Raw genomic sequence first — 18,153 nt, forward strand, 5'->3', positions numbered from 1 at the left:
GTTTACTAACATTGAGCCTGGACGCACAGGTGATTGTTTCACGCAATCAATTCCCAACCTGTTTCGGGGTGCACTGGTTTCAGCACACCCCAACCCCCTCTTGTGTGTGTTGGCTAGTGAGACGCGTCCTAACGAGACCTGATATAATGGGTTTCGTTGCGCGCATACTGGCTGCGTGCAGCCAGTATGACGTCGTCTGTTAAGGGGTCTATAAGCCTACATGGCAACACTGGACAGAATACACACAGTGGAGAGACTCGGTTGACTCCGCCCACAGCTTTACTACTTTGGCTTGTGACGTCTTCTGCACAGCGTTGCCAGGTCTGCTTATTATAAGCGACTTTGGGCTTGCGGGTTGTGTTTTTTTGGGCTTGTTTCTAAAGTGTAGTTGCTTATTTGGCCTTGCTTCCAAATGTTCTAATTATTATTTAAACCAGTGGTTCATGGACCCCAAAATTTGTCTTCAACCCCCAACTGAAAATGTTTTGTACCAGTACCAGGAGCCCCGCATACCAGTTTTGTGTTGTTAGAATGTTTAAAAAATCTTCCTAATGTTCCACATTTTATTTTAAATATATATATATTATATATATTATTATTATTATTATTATTATTATTGTTAATTGTATTATTATTTGAAAATAGCCAATCGCAAGCTCACAACGCGTCACATCCTGACACTTTGTGCTTGTAGATCGGCTATTTTCAAATATCTGATGTTTAAAGTGCTCATATGGCCTTCTTTTGGGCTTTCATAGACCTGGTTGCTTATTTCTTTCGCAAAACCTTGCAACACTCACTGTTTCTGCGCTTACAAAATAATTGGGCAGAGTTTATGCATTATTACATTGTTAGCATGCATTGTAACATGTATTGAACTTATGTTCATAGTGGTTGACGTGCCACTGATGTAAACGAGTTTTCAGATCATTAAGATTAATAATGAATGATTAAACTAGAATAGATCATTGTGTGAACGAGCTCAAGGGGCGCTATTGGACAACACTGTTTAGAGAGCAGGAAACCTGGCAAGTGGCCCGTTTGGTTACTTTGATAGAGAGAAAGATGAGTCTGATGAGACCATCTGATCAGTTATCATTGGCACTTTATATGATTAAATGTTGTCACATCACAGTTACAGGTGTAAACAAAGTGGAGAGAGGTAAACATTTTCATACAAGCTCCCATGTGTTGTGTGCAGGAAAGAACAAGGAAAACATGTCAGACATTCAAATATCCCTGATATGAGTAGAGAAAACTAGAAAAAGTGCTCCTCGGAGCACTGCCAGACCCCTAGCGGTGAATGGCCGGACTTCGCATGACGTGTGTGCAGAGGAAAAGAGGGACAGACCGACCGACCAGCCTCCTGTAGGGTTAGAATTTGAATCATTTGTGCTCAAATGATTCAAATTCGTTCATAAATGGATCAACAGTTTAGCCACAGATCCTCTTTCCAGATGTATGTCTTCTATATATCATATATCTGAAGACAAGATCGACAGTAACACCTTTCTCTATGAAGGGCTGTAAACGTTGGAACACATTACCAACTGAAATCAGAATAATTCTGATGCTAAATACAAATGAATTAATAACGTATGTTAGACAGATCATGACCCTATAAACATTCATGGGTAAGGGTTAGGAGCTCGCTGGATGTCCAGTGACAAAATCAAACCATGTGATTGACACCCGATTCTATTGGGATTTACACAGTGCAACAATTGTGTTTTAATTCCAACATATGTCACTGAGAAAAATATAATTGCGTGCATCCACAAACCAAATGAGGCAGGTGCTGGATCAATGGAAGACAATCAGAGATGGAACAAAGGAGATCCGCACACTGTAGCTCCCTTTGGGAGTTTTACTGTGTGCTGATCTCCATTGTGTCTTCTTCATTCAAACCATTGCCACCAGACCAGTAATGAGCACCAGGGTTGAAGCCAAAGTGCTTGGATAACAGAAGTAACAGCTGTTTGGTTTTCTGTTGAATCATTATAGATCTCTTCACTGAGGAACGAGACTCATCAGCCAGTTTATGTAGTTCTGTGGTCCGGGCAAGTAAAATATACTGTATAAACAAGCCATTTTTGTGTACTGACCGTATACAGTCTCCCTTACCAAGTTTTATTCTACTTTTCTCCTGTTAATAATGACATATTTTATGGTGCATGTATGTAACAGTGACCTATGATAGAGAGAGAGAGAGAGAGAGAGAGAGAGAGAGAGAGAGAGAGAGAGAGAGAGGTAGGGCGGCGAGACATGATACATTAGAATTAGATTAAATGACACATTCAGATGATCAGAATATTCTAGAAAAGAAAAAACAGATTTGCACAGATTGCGTAGGCTTCTCTAGACCAGTGGTTCTCAACCTGTTGGTCGGGACCCCCAGGGGGGTCCACATATGATTTTTTTTTGTGGGGGGGGGGTCCCCAGAATAAGTAACAATTTAAGGACTTTTAACACTTTGTTTAAGACCGTTGCTGCATCAAAAGCCATCAACAAACTATACTATAAAACTGGTCAAACATTGGCCAAATTGTCAAATAATATAAGAAATAGGCAAAAAACTAATAAATAGCTGTTCTACAATTGTCAACTCTTACATCCCAAGTGACTTGTCAGGGTGGGGTGTCCCCACTTCAAATATGATTATTTTGGGTGGTCACAGCCTCAAAAGGTTGAGAACCACTGCTCAAGACCAGTGGTTCCCAAACCTTTTAGCTCGAGACCCAAAGGAAGAATTTGCTCTCTCTTCGGGATCCAAAATTGGTAAAAACGTTTTTTGGGGAGAAATCTGCTATTTGGGGAAAATAGTAGATATGCAAGCTCACAATACCCTGTGACCTTGTAGATCTGCTATTTTCACTACTACTTAAAAGTATACATCAAAGATAAGTAGGGAGCCATGTGTCAGCCAAGCTGTAGTCATATACACGTATTACAATAAATACCACGGCAGCATATTGGAGTCTTGGTTCAGATTGTAAGAATATAAGGCCATGGATGAATAATATTTCTGTGATCAGACAGTTCCTCACAACCTCGTACACATGATAATAAAGAGAGGAAGGCCTTACCTAACAGTGAAAAGATGAAATTATTCCACACACCGTTGTCACTACTGAAAATATACTAGGCTACTTACTTATAGCTATGAGAGCTCCACTTGTTTTTGTTTTGTCAAATGAGTTTTCAAATGTATCAACAGTTTATCCCCAGATCAACTCTCCAGATATATCCAAAGACAACATATAACAACATGCATACCATATAATAGCCTAACAAAGTCATTAGGAGCATGATGATGGGCAACTGTAAAATACCCCACATATAACTACATTTGGACAATAAACTTTCTCTATGAAGGGCCATCAATTTTGGAACACATTACCAAATTAAATCAAATGAATTCCAGAAATAAAACATATTTTTATTAAAAGGTTTGTTGCTGACTAAAAGTAATCCAGAGCTGTACACATCTTACTTTCTTTCTTCTTCTTTATTGTATTTTATTGTGTGTATTTTTGTTTGGATTTTTTATTGTTGTGACCATGCATATTTTGTTGCACTTCCTTACCTGTAGTGTATTGTGGTTTTATGATAAAGCCTTGCTACGGACAAGAGTTGAAAATAAGCAGCACATGATGTGCACATTAGTTTCATGCTCTGCATTGGAAATATGTTACATTAAAAGCAGACTCTGTCTTCTTTTTAACTTATTTTAGGGTTGAAAATGATTATTTGCATGGTTTATTGAAAGTTCCAGCGAGAACTTGTTCCCAAGACCAATCATGTGATATGCATCTGTCAGCACGTTGCATCTCTGGAGCATATAGAACCACTCATTGCAGGAGGCACTGCTTTTGTTGACAAATTCCATGTCCTCTTCCTTTTCATCAGGTCCAGCGTTCACTGTCCTGGTCGCATATTCATCCGATGGTGACTCTTTCAGCTTATCCCAATGGCCATGCTGAGCTTTTCAGCTCCATCTGCATGTTATCAACTGTTGCTCTGCTATCAAAATTAACCAGGCACTTGCTGAGGTCTTCAAGGGTAGATTTAGAGAGAGAACTGGAACTTTTTGGGATCCAGAAATGACACATTTGCATGAAGAGTGTCGTGTCAGAAATATGAATTGGATTGCCTCAACAGCTGAATCAAGAATAGTGTTATGGACCTTTACCTCGTAGACTCTCTCTGCATTAATCATGGTCTCATCCTGAGCCATCTCTCCCAGCATGGCTTTATCTTTCTTTTATCTTTAGTGCAGCCTCCACTTCCATGTTTGTGTCCTCATCCAGCTCCTCGATTTTTCCACAGCCTTAAAGAGAATTCATCATACCTGCCTTTCTTACCTGTACTTTTTAAATTTATTTTCTATGTATCTATTTTCTCCCTTATTCTTATTTGTTTTTATTCCAGTATATCAATTATTATGATTATGATTATGATTATGATTATGATTATGATTCAATTCAATTCAATTCAATTCAATTCAATTCAATTCAATTCAATTCAATTCAATTCAATTCAATTCAATTCAATTCAATTTCAGACCCAGGGAGATCCATATCACACTTATACAACACAGCACAATACAAAACAAACAAATAATTATTAAATGCAAACCCACATTGTTCAGTTTCTGACATACAAACATGTGCGCCAATGGTTCCACAGTCTAGATGAGAACCTGACAGTAGGGTCCGTTATGACAGCGATGATGCCATTTACTGACTCAGATGCCCTACACATGGGGTTACGTAGCACAGCAGAGCAGGTGGGTACCCCGACACTAACAAACATCTGGCTTGCACTGGAGCTTCTTGGAGCTCTCAACAGCAGCCTCATGCAGTCATTCTAGGCCACTCTGAGTTGTCTGATGCTACCTTGTCTGTAGCGACACCAAAGGTGGGCAGTATACAGTGGTGTACAGAAAGATTTAAAGAGAGACATCTTCACAGGTACAGAACACATGCTAAATTTGCGAGACAGCATGTTCGCTTGGGCATACAGCTTCCACCGCTGTCTATACTGTAGATGTCCTTGTCATCTGAAAGGTCATTGGAGATAATATGGCCCAAATAAGTAATTTCACTGCACACACAAAGGGCAGTGCCAGCCAGATAGAAGTCTGCAGGAAAGGTTTATTGTCTGTCTTCCCTACTTTGGACAATAATGATCTTACTCTTTTTAGCGTTGTATTTTAATATTAGAATCAAGAGCATATACTCAGAAGCTGTTGGAGACCAGCTAAAATACACAAATCAGTGCCATGTTTTCGTTTGAATCAGCAGACATGATCAACCTCTCAAGTCTACTCAGTAGAATTGTCTCTAGTACTTTGGACAAAACGCTGGCCAAGGCAATTGGCCCATAATTGTCTGAGCTGTTTAGCTTAACCGCTTTGTCTTTAATGACCAGCACTAACACAACAGAGAGCATGGAAACAGGTAAAAACCCATGAACAAAAAAACCTGTAAAACACCAAAGGACACCGTTTCTTACTTACAAGCTGTTATATTGTCCAGACCACAGGCCGTATTATCTCTTAGCTTCAAAACTACTTAATGAACTTCAGCAGGAGTAACAATCACCTCATCATTGAAATCTACATTTTCCACTACAAACAGATTACTTTTTACACAGTTGAACAGCTCAGAACACTGTGAAACTTCATCAGAACCACTCACACCATCTATATTTGATGGAAGAGATGTTTTGCAATTATTTATATAAAACATTTTTTATTTCTTTCCAGAAATCATTCACATTATTTTTTGCAGCTTCTTTGCCAGTGAATCTGACATCATTCTGTTTCCGTTTCTCTTAATAAAAGGAAGGGCATATTTAAAATTTGCATTAGTGCGTTTTGTCTATTTTTGCCAGACTTAGCCCATATCCTAAAAGCCATTCTAGCCTCTGCATGAAGCTCTTGATCGTGATCGTTCCACCCTGGCTTAGCATTACATACTGTACTTTTGACCTATGTTTGTGGAGAGGCCTGCTGGAAATACAGTGAGACTCCACAATAGATTCATACATGGAAGATAAATCATTACAGTGTTCCATTCCTGCAGTATATGTCCCGACACAATTAGTGCATCTTTAGGAACCTTATATTACCCAGCAAGGCATCAGAAAGATTAACATATTTATCCAGATCTTTCTTGGTCAGTTTAGGCCAGTCTATAGGAGGGTTTCCTGTTAGTAAACATTGAGAGGAATATGACCGCGCAGCTGCGGGGGGAAGCCTATGGGTGCGTTTGGAAATTACGCACCGGAGCACACTCGCCTATTAGTTTGTATTGGCCAGTGCGCTCACTGCCGCTCAGGGCTGTATTTTCGAACGCGCCTTCCACCCCCAGGCATGCGCAGATTGCGCATTCTGCTCTGTGATGACGTCGCTCGGAAACCCGTCTATTCTCCAGGATTATCCACAGGCAACAACACATTTTGCTGCTTTGTACCTGTATGAGTGAGAGACAAATAAACCCCTCTTCATTCTTTTTCATTTGAGTGGCAGGAGTGGCTATTTTCTTGTGTGTAGTTTGTTTGACTTACATTGGAGTGGTTGGCTCACAGAAAGAAAATTACAAGCGAAATGGCTGCCGTGCCAAGTGGGATGCCTGGCAACTTCAGGCAGTGGACCTGAAGCTGGTAGAACACAGATGGATTTGATAGACTATTAAAGAATTCAAGAAGCCAGCCTAAGAAGCCTCTGTATCTGCTTCACATTTACTGAACAACCCACTAATGGCACAGCTGTTAAGGCTGTAGTGGTAAAGATGTTCACCTCAGGGAACAACGCACCCACCCACACGCACACGCACACACACACACACACACACACACACACACACACACACACACACACACACACACACACACACACACACACACACACACACACACACTGGTGGCTGCTGCACTAAAACACCTGAGTGTTAATTTATCTCAGAGTGTAAGAATAAATGGACGCTTATAAGCTGCCATCCCTCCAGAGTGGTCTTCCTTTTACCTCCCCTCAACCTATCTCTTTTTACCTTTTTACTGTCTGATTCATTTAAGAACAAACGCCCGACGTTGAGTCGTTCGGATAGGCGGTTGTCCAGAACCGCCTATCCAACAGATATAGGCATACCCATATTTAGGGCCAATGGGCCATACTAATGACATCAAGGATCGATCAAGGGATTACCATTTTGCCCAGGGTCAAATGACAGTAAACTGTTAACAAACCAAAAAGTTTTTTATTAGGCTTTTGTGACTGAAAGTTGACTGGGTTAATTTCCTGTCAATCACACCATCTGCCAGTCCAACATAAACACACATAACAAACTAACCACAGTCAGCAAGGATGCTGTCTTTACAGTCTTTCTCATCTACGCAGTCTAATTTCACGACCTTTTTCACGGCAGCCTACTGACATGAAATAGTAGGGTAAACACGGGTGTTACATATGATAGTAATTAAGGTGCTATTCCATTTAGTGTGGCAGAGCATTTATAGTGAGTCATCATGCACAAATGCAGCACCCTAACACTGTTGGACCTGAATGGAAGGGAACCTTAATTAATATAATTGATAGCACCTGTGTTTACCCTACTATTTCTTGTCAAATGAAAAGGTCTATTACATACAGACACCAGAGACACTGCAGAATTTTTCATCACATGGTCTCATTCCAAATGCTGAGGCAACACATCAATAGCATGTTAAAAAGTAAATGCATGAATAACCAAAAAGATCTGTTGTGTACTGAGCTGTTATGATTCATACATTTATTGTGGAATCACCAAAACCTAGACTAAACAGATGTTTCTTCAAACATCCTTGGAAATGCACTGCTGGAGACCAAAACCAGTCCCAGCCAAATACTTATTTTGATGGATTTATTTCAGTTTTCTCAGCTCTGTTGTTGCCTGCCAACAAGAATAATAGCCACAGGCAGACCACGGCTGTGAAAACGTCAGAGTTAAGGGTTCACACCATTGTGGTGTTTTCCAAACAGGCTGTATATCGAGAGAACATCTTTTGAAACATAAAATAATCGCTGTATTTTTCAGCTTTTTTTTCCTAAGTTACAGTACAACCATCAAAAGTTCACAAACATGGTGGGATAAATTGCCATAAATATGAACTCTGAATATAATGAAAATAAACTATTGTTATACTCTTTACTGAAAGCTCTTGGTTTTCTAGTACTGAGCAGATAATTGTCTCTTGATCTCTCTTTTGTAACCATGTAATTAATCCTAAAGCTCTTTGCACACCAAGGGCATGACAGATAAATTACACGAAAATGTAGTCTAGCTTTCTGTAAATCTAGGCCAATGTTTTGAACACACACTAAAGCCTCATTTATACTTATTTGCGCGCCAGTGTCACACACCGATATCTACTACTGCTGTGAGCTTGTAGATCAGCTATTTTTGGTGTAATCTGGCATTAGTGTCCTGTGACTTTGATAATTGATTAGCTGTACCCTACCAATGTCTGAGCCTAATAGAATGTTTTCTTCCCCTGCTGCAGTGTTGAAGGCTTAATTTATATTTTGTCGCATGACAATTACTCTAAGAGCAACCCTTAATTAATCTCACTGGTGCTCATGTAGTCAAATAACCTATGTCACTGCATTGCTAATTCATTTCTCTTTGTCCATTGTAATGCTATGAGCTTGTGATAGATTACATTCATTTTATATTGCACACGTTAGTCTTTTAGCTGATGGTGTTATCGAGAATGACTTAGAACAAGCTTAGCCTCCAAGATTGCAAATAATACAAGCACACATATTAATAGTAGGGTGGGTCAGTGGCCCAGCACCAATACATGCAATACATGATGTAATTATATTTCCAATCCCAAGAATGCACATGTGATAGAGTGTAGCCTATCCTAATTATTAACAGTGTAATCTGCTGCAGAACCCAGTTTCACTGATTGAACTGATTCTCAACTTCTTCGGAAGCTCTGAAAATAAATAAATGGGATGTTTTGCCTCCAACCACTTACGCCTGGCCAATCTATACTGGAAACCAAATTATTCGAATCCTAGCTAGCCAGCTTCTTGGTAGAACTGAAAATACGGTGTATTTCAAAGATAGTTAACTATATACAGTGGTGAGCTGTGGATTTTTGAACTAAGGGTACTGTATTTTATGACGTCACGCGCGCGCACGTGCGCGCACATAGTCACTCAGCTCAGTGCTAGTTGAAATACTGTATTCAACATGTGATTATTAATGTAATCATATGTATTATTATTTTGTTGTATTGTTGCATTGTTAATTTGTTGTTTTTATTTTTGTTTCAAATTAATTATTGTATTTTCCTTTTAATTTTATATAAAAGCCCTTTACATAGACTCACCCACACATAAGTAGGCCTACTTAAAATAATCAGACAACTTGTCTTTGTCTTGTCTCAGAGAACTGGGTCCTCTGCTAAGCGATCCCCTTCACACCTTGAAGTGCAGAGATGTTGTCTGTCATTGTGAGAGGAATGTAACACATTCAATTCAAGTCCGTGTCTTTTCTCAAGTAGCCTAATGTTATGCAAAGCAGCCAGGTAGACGCTATTGAGAACGGCTCGCCACTGACGGCGCGAACCTTGAGAGGCTATTGTTTTTAAACTTTAAGGCGTTAAAGACCGCCGCTGACGGTGCGTGCACGCGCGCCCCCAGCTCCCACAGTGTCAGAACTAAGGGTACGCCGTACCCCCCCGTACCCCCTACAGCTCTATATGACTATATGACTATATACATTTTAGAGAACACTGTGTCATGATTCTCAACTTTCACCTGGCTGAACAACAGACTCTCTGTAGCATTCGAAGATTGTGGAAAAGGTAGTCTGGCTTGAGAGGCTAAAGCTGACATCATCACGTCAGTTATTTTCGATGAGCGACACCGCCACACGGCAGAGTGTAAATTAGGCTTAAGGTAAGAAGAGGAAAGTAATTAATTAGCTTGCAGAAACTGTCAAAAAGTGGTGTGTTAGAGGTCATAATACAACTTACGTTTAATCTCTGCAGTACATATTATTTTTTAATTAGCTATGGATGATATTGCGCTTTGGGAATTCAGCTTAGATGATTCTTCTTTGAAGTGGTTACTGTAACTTTGCCATTTACTCTCAATTGTTCCAGGGAAGGCAGCTGAGGGACGGAGTCCATTTCAATTATAATGGTAGCCCTTGCAGAAAAGGATTAATAACACTATGCTTTGAGGAATGTGAACTGACTTCTCAACCAACAGTGATCCTGTCCAAAAGCCTGGGACTTGAATTGGATCATTTAAAATTCAATTAAAACAACCCTCATCCATTCTCCTCCACACACAACCTGCTGCACTTGTTTGAAGACAGTGTGTGTGTGTGTGTGTGTGTGTGTGTGTGTGTGTGTGTGTGTGTGTGTGTGTGTGTGTGTGTGTGTGTGTGTGTGTGTTAGCATTATTAATAGGATCACTCACTCCTGTAGGTTTGCACTCTACATCCGGAGGATAAACCTTTCATCACCAAATAGTCTGCCCAACTCCTTGTCCAAGCCTCAGTCATCTTCAGGCTTGACTATTCCAACTCCCTCCTTGCTGGCCTGCCTGCATATCTGCCCATATCTCCCCACTTCTGCACTCCCTTCTCTAGCTTCCGGTTGCTCCCCGCATTCAATTCCAAGCACTGATGACCTAAAAGGTGACCAATGGCATGGCACCACCAAACCTGCAGGATGTGATCGAGCCCTCCTTTCCCCCACACTTCAATGAGCAAATACAGGACGACCAAGGTCATTTAACCTCCAACTAAGCTCAGATCGAAATGTCAGAATGGCTGAATTTGTGGATTTCTCGTTTTTAATTACGGTTAAACACTATTTTCTTAGTGTCTTATGTATTTGTAATTTTAAGTTGATTTTATTGTATTGTTATCTTATATTGCATTTTATGCATTGCTTTATTGTATTTCAAAATGTCCACCATTGTGCCCATCCCCAAGAAATCCAAGGTGACAGGTCTGAATGACTGGAGACCTGTCGCTCTCACCCCAATAGTCAGCAAATGCTTTGTGAAGCTCAAGCTGGTGAGAGAATACTCAGAGAATAATCTGCTCCATATTACCCGCCTCGCTGGACCCGTGGCAGTTTGCATACTGTCAAAACAGTTCCACGACGTTGCAATTGCCACGGCGCTTCACACGTCCTGTCGCAAATGGGTGACAACAAGCTGAAGGGCTAGTACGTGCGTATGTTGTTTGTGGACTACAGCTCAGCTTTCAACACCATTGTCCCAGCAAGACTTGACACAAAGCTCAGAGCTACACCCAAGCATGTGCGACTGGATACTAGACTTCCTGTCGAACCAATGCCATGTGGTGAGAATGGGCAGTATCAGTACCGACACCCTGACCCTCAGCACTGGAGCACCCCAAAGATGCGTGCTGAGCCCTCTCCTCCATACTCCCTGTACATGCATGACTGTGCAGCGCAGCCACACACAACTCCAAAATCATTCTGAAGACACGGCAGTGATAGGTCGGATTATCAACAACGATGAGTCTGCCTATACAGAGATGAGATCAGTTTACTGGCACTCTGGTGCCAGGAGAACAGCCTTAACCTCAACGTCAACAAGACCAAGGAGCTGATCGTGGACTTCAGGAGGCCAAGGAGAGAGCATGTGCCCGTCTTCATCGCTGGAGCTGCAGTGGAAAGGGTCAGCAAGTTCAAGTTCTTTGGAGTATACATCAAGGAGGAGCTCAAGTGGGACACACACACCACACACATGAGGAAAAAGGCAGCGACTATACTGGTTTCGCCGCCTGAATAAGTACAGAGTTGGCCCCCGCATCCTCAGATTGTACCACTATCTTGTATTTTTTAGTATATTTTGTTACTGAGTGTACAGCACTTGGTACTTGGTACACTGGTTCAACACTGTTGTTTTAAATGTGCTCTATAAATAAAGTGGATTGGATTGGACATAATGTTTGGATGGATATGCTATGTGTAAATATGTAGATACCTTGTTGTCTCTCTTTTGATTATGGGCATATTTACACCTGCTGTATATTTGACTACATACAGTAGCACCAGCCTGTATATATTACTTTATACCTTTTATGTACATTTTTTAAACTTTTAATTTGTTTAACAATGATTACATTGCTACATTTGGTTGCAATGGCATAATAATAATCCCCCCCCCCCCTTTATACTTGGTGTAAACTGTAGCAACAACAAAGTTGAGTCAAAGTTTGAGGTGTATTTATTGTGCTTTGTCTTATAGAGTCTTCACTTCTCTCTGTTCTGTTAGAGATGACTCCATGTGGCAACTAAGAAAAAACAAATTCATACAAACTCTTAGATTACTGTCAGAATGCTGTCAGAAGCTTGTCACTATTAGTAATAAATAGTCCAAACCATGTGGGGGCTCATTCACATTAACCAGAGTGGAAGGAAGTCATTTCACCCACAGTAATACACATTTGAACTGAAGGCTGACCAGGCACATCAGATGAAAGAAACACAGTGTTGGCATTGTTGGCAGTAAAGGTCAACTTCTACAAAGAATGTAGTCTGATAGGCTACATAACAGTGGTTCACAACCCTTCAGCTTTCATAGAGCTATTTCTCTGCACTAGTGACAAGGTTAGGCCACATGGTAAAAAGGATGACCATGGCAGTCTTAGCCTGTAGAATTGACATACATGGCTGTCCTCTCATATGTATGCGATGTGTCTGACTGGTGTCTTTCTCAGTATCGTGATCCTGCTTCAAATTATATGGGATTGGTGTGTTTTTTGACTACCTCCCACTAGAGGTCCTCGGTCCACCATCAACGTCTGGAAGAAGAAAAATCACAATTCACAATATATTTTTGCTCATAAGTGAAAAGTCTTTGTTCATGGTTATCATGTGTGCACAGCTCATGGAAACAGCAGTCATCACCAAGTCAACTGAAAAGAGATTCACGTCTTTAAAATGAATGACTGGCCTGTGGTGGTGGAAGAAGTACTCATTTAATTTTACTTAATTAAAAGTAGCAATACCACAATGTAGAAATGTAATGTTACAATTAAAAGTCCTGCATAAAATGTTTTAATTGAGAAAAAGAACAAAAGTATTTGCATCAAAATATCCTTACAGTACTAAACACTAAAGTATTCCATTCATTATGCAGAATGTAATTAGTAATGCATTAATATATTCATCAATATAATGTTGCTGCTTCGTAGCTTAACTAATTATTATTATTATATCATAATGTTCCAGTTAATGTATGTTTTATATATGCCCATATGACATGTAGTGGTACGTACCTACTGTAAGTATTGAACAATGGAAATACTCAGAATTGCACTTAAAGAGGTATATCACTTTTGGGTTAATTGTCATGTCTACTCTGGCTTTTGTGTGCACCAAGACAATTTTAAGTTACTTGATTCAATATTTGGATATTTTATATTCACCCCCATGTGTTAAAAGCATGGTTTGTATTGTTTTTATTTTTTATTTTTAAAGAGGTCAGGGCTCCGCTGTTGGGTGCTGGGTCCCCACAGGAATGAACTGTATGATGGAATAAAAACACAAAGAGCACTTGAAGCGGGTTACCCGGGCTAGTGTAACTTCCTTATCTCTGCTTCTAACCTCCTCTGCTCTCCTCTAGTGCTGCGATCGTGCACAACAAAAAAGAGATTAGATGTGTGCCAAGGGGTGCAAGTCTGTGCATGTATATGTGTGGAGGATCTCGTGCAAAATATGGCTCTAAGGGTCTAGCCTCCAAGGATAAGGTTTGGGAAGACATTGGAACTCAGCTGACAGCTGCATCCAGAGTGATTTAGAATGAGTGCAACAACAGATTAACAACTTAAACCCTCTATAGTTAGTGAACTAATACTTAATTGACCGTGATCATCTCTGTATTTGGTCTTGTTCTTTTCTCCCTACATCAAATCTCTTCAGCAAAAATAGCCAATCTACAACCTCACAACACGTCGCAACAGCGAACATTCCGTCCAAAGTAGGGATTCAAGGGTTCAACGGGTTAAGTTGAGGACAACAAATAATACAGTCAGTGGCCTGCTGTGATGTTGAACCTGCGCACATCCATTTGTAATCATATAACAAAAGCTATGCATGTTGCTGTTTATGTTGGTTCTAGAGCAACCAGAGGGATTTGCTGTTATTGGCCTTTTTATAGGGATGGGAATAAAGTGGGGGGAAAGGCAAGCTTTGTTTCTGTTTAATTAAACTGGTGTAATATAAATCCATGGCTACCTGTGATATTCCACTTGGTTTCTAGAGTGAAAATCTTCCATCCCTTAACCACCTCTACTATCCTCACAGTGTTCTAGCAGTGTGCTGTTGCTCAATCACACGTATGAATAGTCTTAAGGCAAGGTGGCAAGGAAACCCTTTTCTGAGGAGAGGGATGGTGAGCAAGTAAAGGAATTAGAGTCAATCAATATGAATTATAATTTAGTTATTGCTGCAATTACACCCAATTTACACCCATGTCTGGGTTGACTGGAATAGCCATGGAGACCATACTGGACATAAAGATGAACCAACGTATTAATTTTCCCCTTCCACTGTAGGGTCAGTAAAGAGTGTGTCTGTCTGTCTGTCTGTCTGTCTGTCTGTCTGTCTGTCTGTCTGTCTGCCTGCCTGCCTGCCTGCCTGCCTGCCTGCCTGCCTGCCTGTCTGTCTGTCTGTCTGTCTGTCTGTCTGTCTGTCTGTCTGTTATCCATGCAAAGCCCTTTATGATTGTATTACAGAGATAATTGTTGAGATATGGAAACAATAGGAACATTCTGTTTCAGCTGTGTACTGCCCACACAGGCAGATACAGTATTGTCCATCCTGGGGTGTTCCCACTCAACTGGGCAGGACTTCCCAGCAAGCCTCAGGCTGGCTGCACACACCATTATTGTTCTATTGTCATGTAGAGCACAACTACAATGTGACTCGACAGGAGCTGTTGGCAGGCTCTTAAACATTTCCGTCCGTATCTGTATGGACAACAATTGACCACGCATCAGTGACCTTCCTCCCATAGAGCCAGAAGGACAGCTGGCCTGGTAGCTCGAGACACTGCAGGGGTATAATTTCGAGGTGCACCTAGAAGTATGTCTGGATGTCTTTGTGATGGCTGCATGGGTCTCTGGCGAAAGTTAGACCCCTGAGGTGGGGGCTGTATAACATGTGCCGGGCTGCCAGCTCAACTGGGCAGGACTACCCAACATACCTCAGGGCACACACTTTGTTCTACTGTTATGTTATTATGGGGCCAGGCTTCCAGCATGGACCCATATTGTTATTCGCATTATTCCGTTTCTTCTTCTGCCACTTTTGGCAGTTCTGGCTGAACCGTGCAGTCGCTTTTTATGAAACTCGGCCATATGATAGATGGTCATGAAAAACGATCAAGAAATAATTCTCACAATCTTTCGTCAAAAGGTGGCGCTATAGCACTCAATTGAAAAATGCCAACTTTGAACAGGTACAACTCATGCCGTGTTTGACCTACAGCCATGAAACTTCGATGCACACATGCGTCTCCTCATGCTGAACAACTTTCACACTCTGACTTTTGACCTCTGACCTTTAGATCTCCCACCATTTGGAATTATATGAAAAACAGTTAAAACCTATCTCCTCCTGGGATTTTTGAGTAATCTGCACGAAACTTTTTACACATAAACTTTGGACCTATACCAAAAAACGTTTGCAAAATATCTTCCATAAGTGAAAAAATGAAGCTTTAATGAGCCAATGAATATTGCAGTTTTATGACAATTATTCATCTGCCCCTAACACATACATGCAGACTTACCATTCTTTGAAACTTTGCAGAAATGTAAAGGGCCATTCCAAATATCACTGAAACCAATCTTACTCCAATTGGTCAAACGGGGGCGCTATAGCAATTTTTTGAAAATTGAAACTTTAAACAGGCAAAAGTCATGCCTCGTTTGGCCGACAGCCATTAGACCTGCTTACACATGTGCCTTGACTAATGAGGAACACATCTATCACGTTGACCAGTAAGCACCGCCCTTAGATTGTCCGCAATCTTGAGCAGTTTGAAAAACACTTAAACCCAGGATTTTTCAGCTATTTGCGTGAAACTGTATGATCTGTGTGATCTCCTTTTTCACAGGTTCTTGTCTGTTGGTGGCTTCTCGCTTAAATGTGTGCCCCACAACCTGAAGGTCACCAGTTCAAGCCTCACTTGGTGCAGACTTCATCTGAGTTGCATTTCACACAACATGACTATCAATGAATACATCTGCAATTGTTAAAGATAACATGAAATACTTAATTGAGTGTTTTTTACATACAGCTGATCTACAATCTCACAACTTTTCAGATAGCAATGAGAGTATGTTTTTTTCAATGTATAACATACTTCATTGTGAAAATAGCCAATGTACAATCTGACAACTTTTAATGGTTTGTGAGCTTGTAGATCGGCTACTTTCACTAATTTTGGTTCTGAGGAGATGTACAATTTCTTCATTGGTAAATGGTTTGTGAACGAGTGATCTTAGTGTTAGTGAAACAGGGGCTTGGGTCATGACAGAAGGCAAGAGTTTGTGATCCTCAACAGACAATATCAGCCTGGACAAAGATATAGCACTATAGGTAGTGTTGCAGCTACCTAAGAGTGCTTCATGACCGTAAGGTTGCCGGTTCAAGCCTCACTTGATGCAGACTCATTTAAGTTGAAATGCAAAAAACATGACTCAATCTATTCCGTTTCCATGGCGCTCTCTCTCTCTCTCTTCAATCTATTCCATTTCCATGTCTTTCTCTTCAATCTATTCCGTTTCCATGTCTCTCTCTCTGTCTCTTCAATCTATTCCGTATCTATCTATCTATCTATCTATCTATCTATCTATCTATCTATCTCTATATCTATATCTATCTATCTATCTATCTATCTATCTATCTCTCTCTCTCTCTCTCTCTCTCTCTCTCTCTCTCTCTCTCTCTCTCTCTCTCTCTCTCTCTCTCTCTCTCTCTCTCTCTCTCTCTCTCTCTCTCTCTCTCTCTCTCTCTCTCTCTCTCTCTCTCTCTCTCTCTCTCTCTCTCTCTCTCTCTCTCTCTCTCTCTCTCTCTCTCTCTCTCTCTCTCTCTGAGGGGTGGCCATAGCTGAGTGGTTAGTGAGCCCGCCTAGGGAGCCAGAGACTCTGGTTGCCCCAGGGGCTCACAGGCACTCATTGGAAACAAGACCGCAAGGACTTTCATGAACTGACCTGTTAAAGGAATTATCATTTCTCTCTCCTGGCCCCATATTATCGCTGCTTGCAGCTATATTCGTGCTTATTATTTATGTTGGGAACTGGGCAATCTAGGAACCCATTCGGTAGAAATAAATGACATCTTCTTTGGATTTGTCTTGAGAGATGAGGGACTGGGAGTGATCCATATTCACGGTATGTTCATTAATTTACATAATTTACTTTTTTTCTCCCCCTCTCTCTGTTACAGTACTGCTGATGATCTCAGAATGGCATAATAAATCCATAATGCGCTGGTCATCGCATACGAGATAAATCGCATAGCTCTGGACTCTTGAGGCAACAGAAAGACAAATGACTCTCCCAGCGATCGGCTCAGAATCAATCATCGTGATGTATGCTTCCGATGCCCTTTCACATTCAAATGAGATGGAGCCCTCCCAGTCAGGACATGAGAGAAGGCATCAGCATGGCACATCAGTCATCTACTCTCAAGTCTGTTTCTCTCTGTCAGTAGTGTCTGTCTGACGTATGGTGACGTTGCGTTTATCAAAGGTTAAAGGACCATACTGCTGTCAATATGTCGTTGTAATGATACTAATGAAGGCTCTGTTCCATTTTGTGTAGCACAGTGGTTCTCAAACTTTTTAATTTCAAGGACCCCCATAACTCTGAGCGTGTACAAATGGAACCAAATGGACCCTTATGTAAGGGGCCATTTGGAACCCCCTCAAGAAACCACAAGGGTCCCTGGACCACACTTTGAGACCCACTGGTGTTTCCAGTGAGCCAACATGCACAACATCAGCACTGACTCTGTCGCGACATTACAAAGTCTAAACCAGGTGTGCTATAAACACGCCCCCTTCTGTGGCCAACGCGGAAGTGCCTTTTTCAAACA

This window comes from Gymnoscopelus microlampas, assembly GCF_963454915.1.
Source record: "Gymnoscopelus microlampas genome assembly, chromosome: 11".
Classification (NCBI taxonomy): Eukaryota; Metazoa; Chordata; class Actinopteri; order Myctophiformes; family Myctophidae; genus Gymnoscopelus; species Gymnoscopelus microlampas.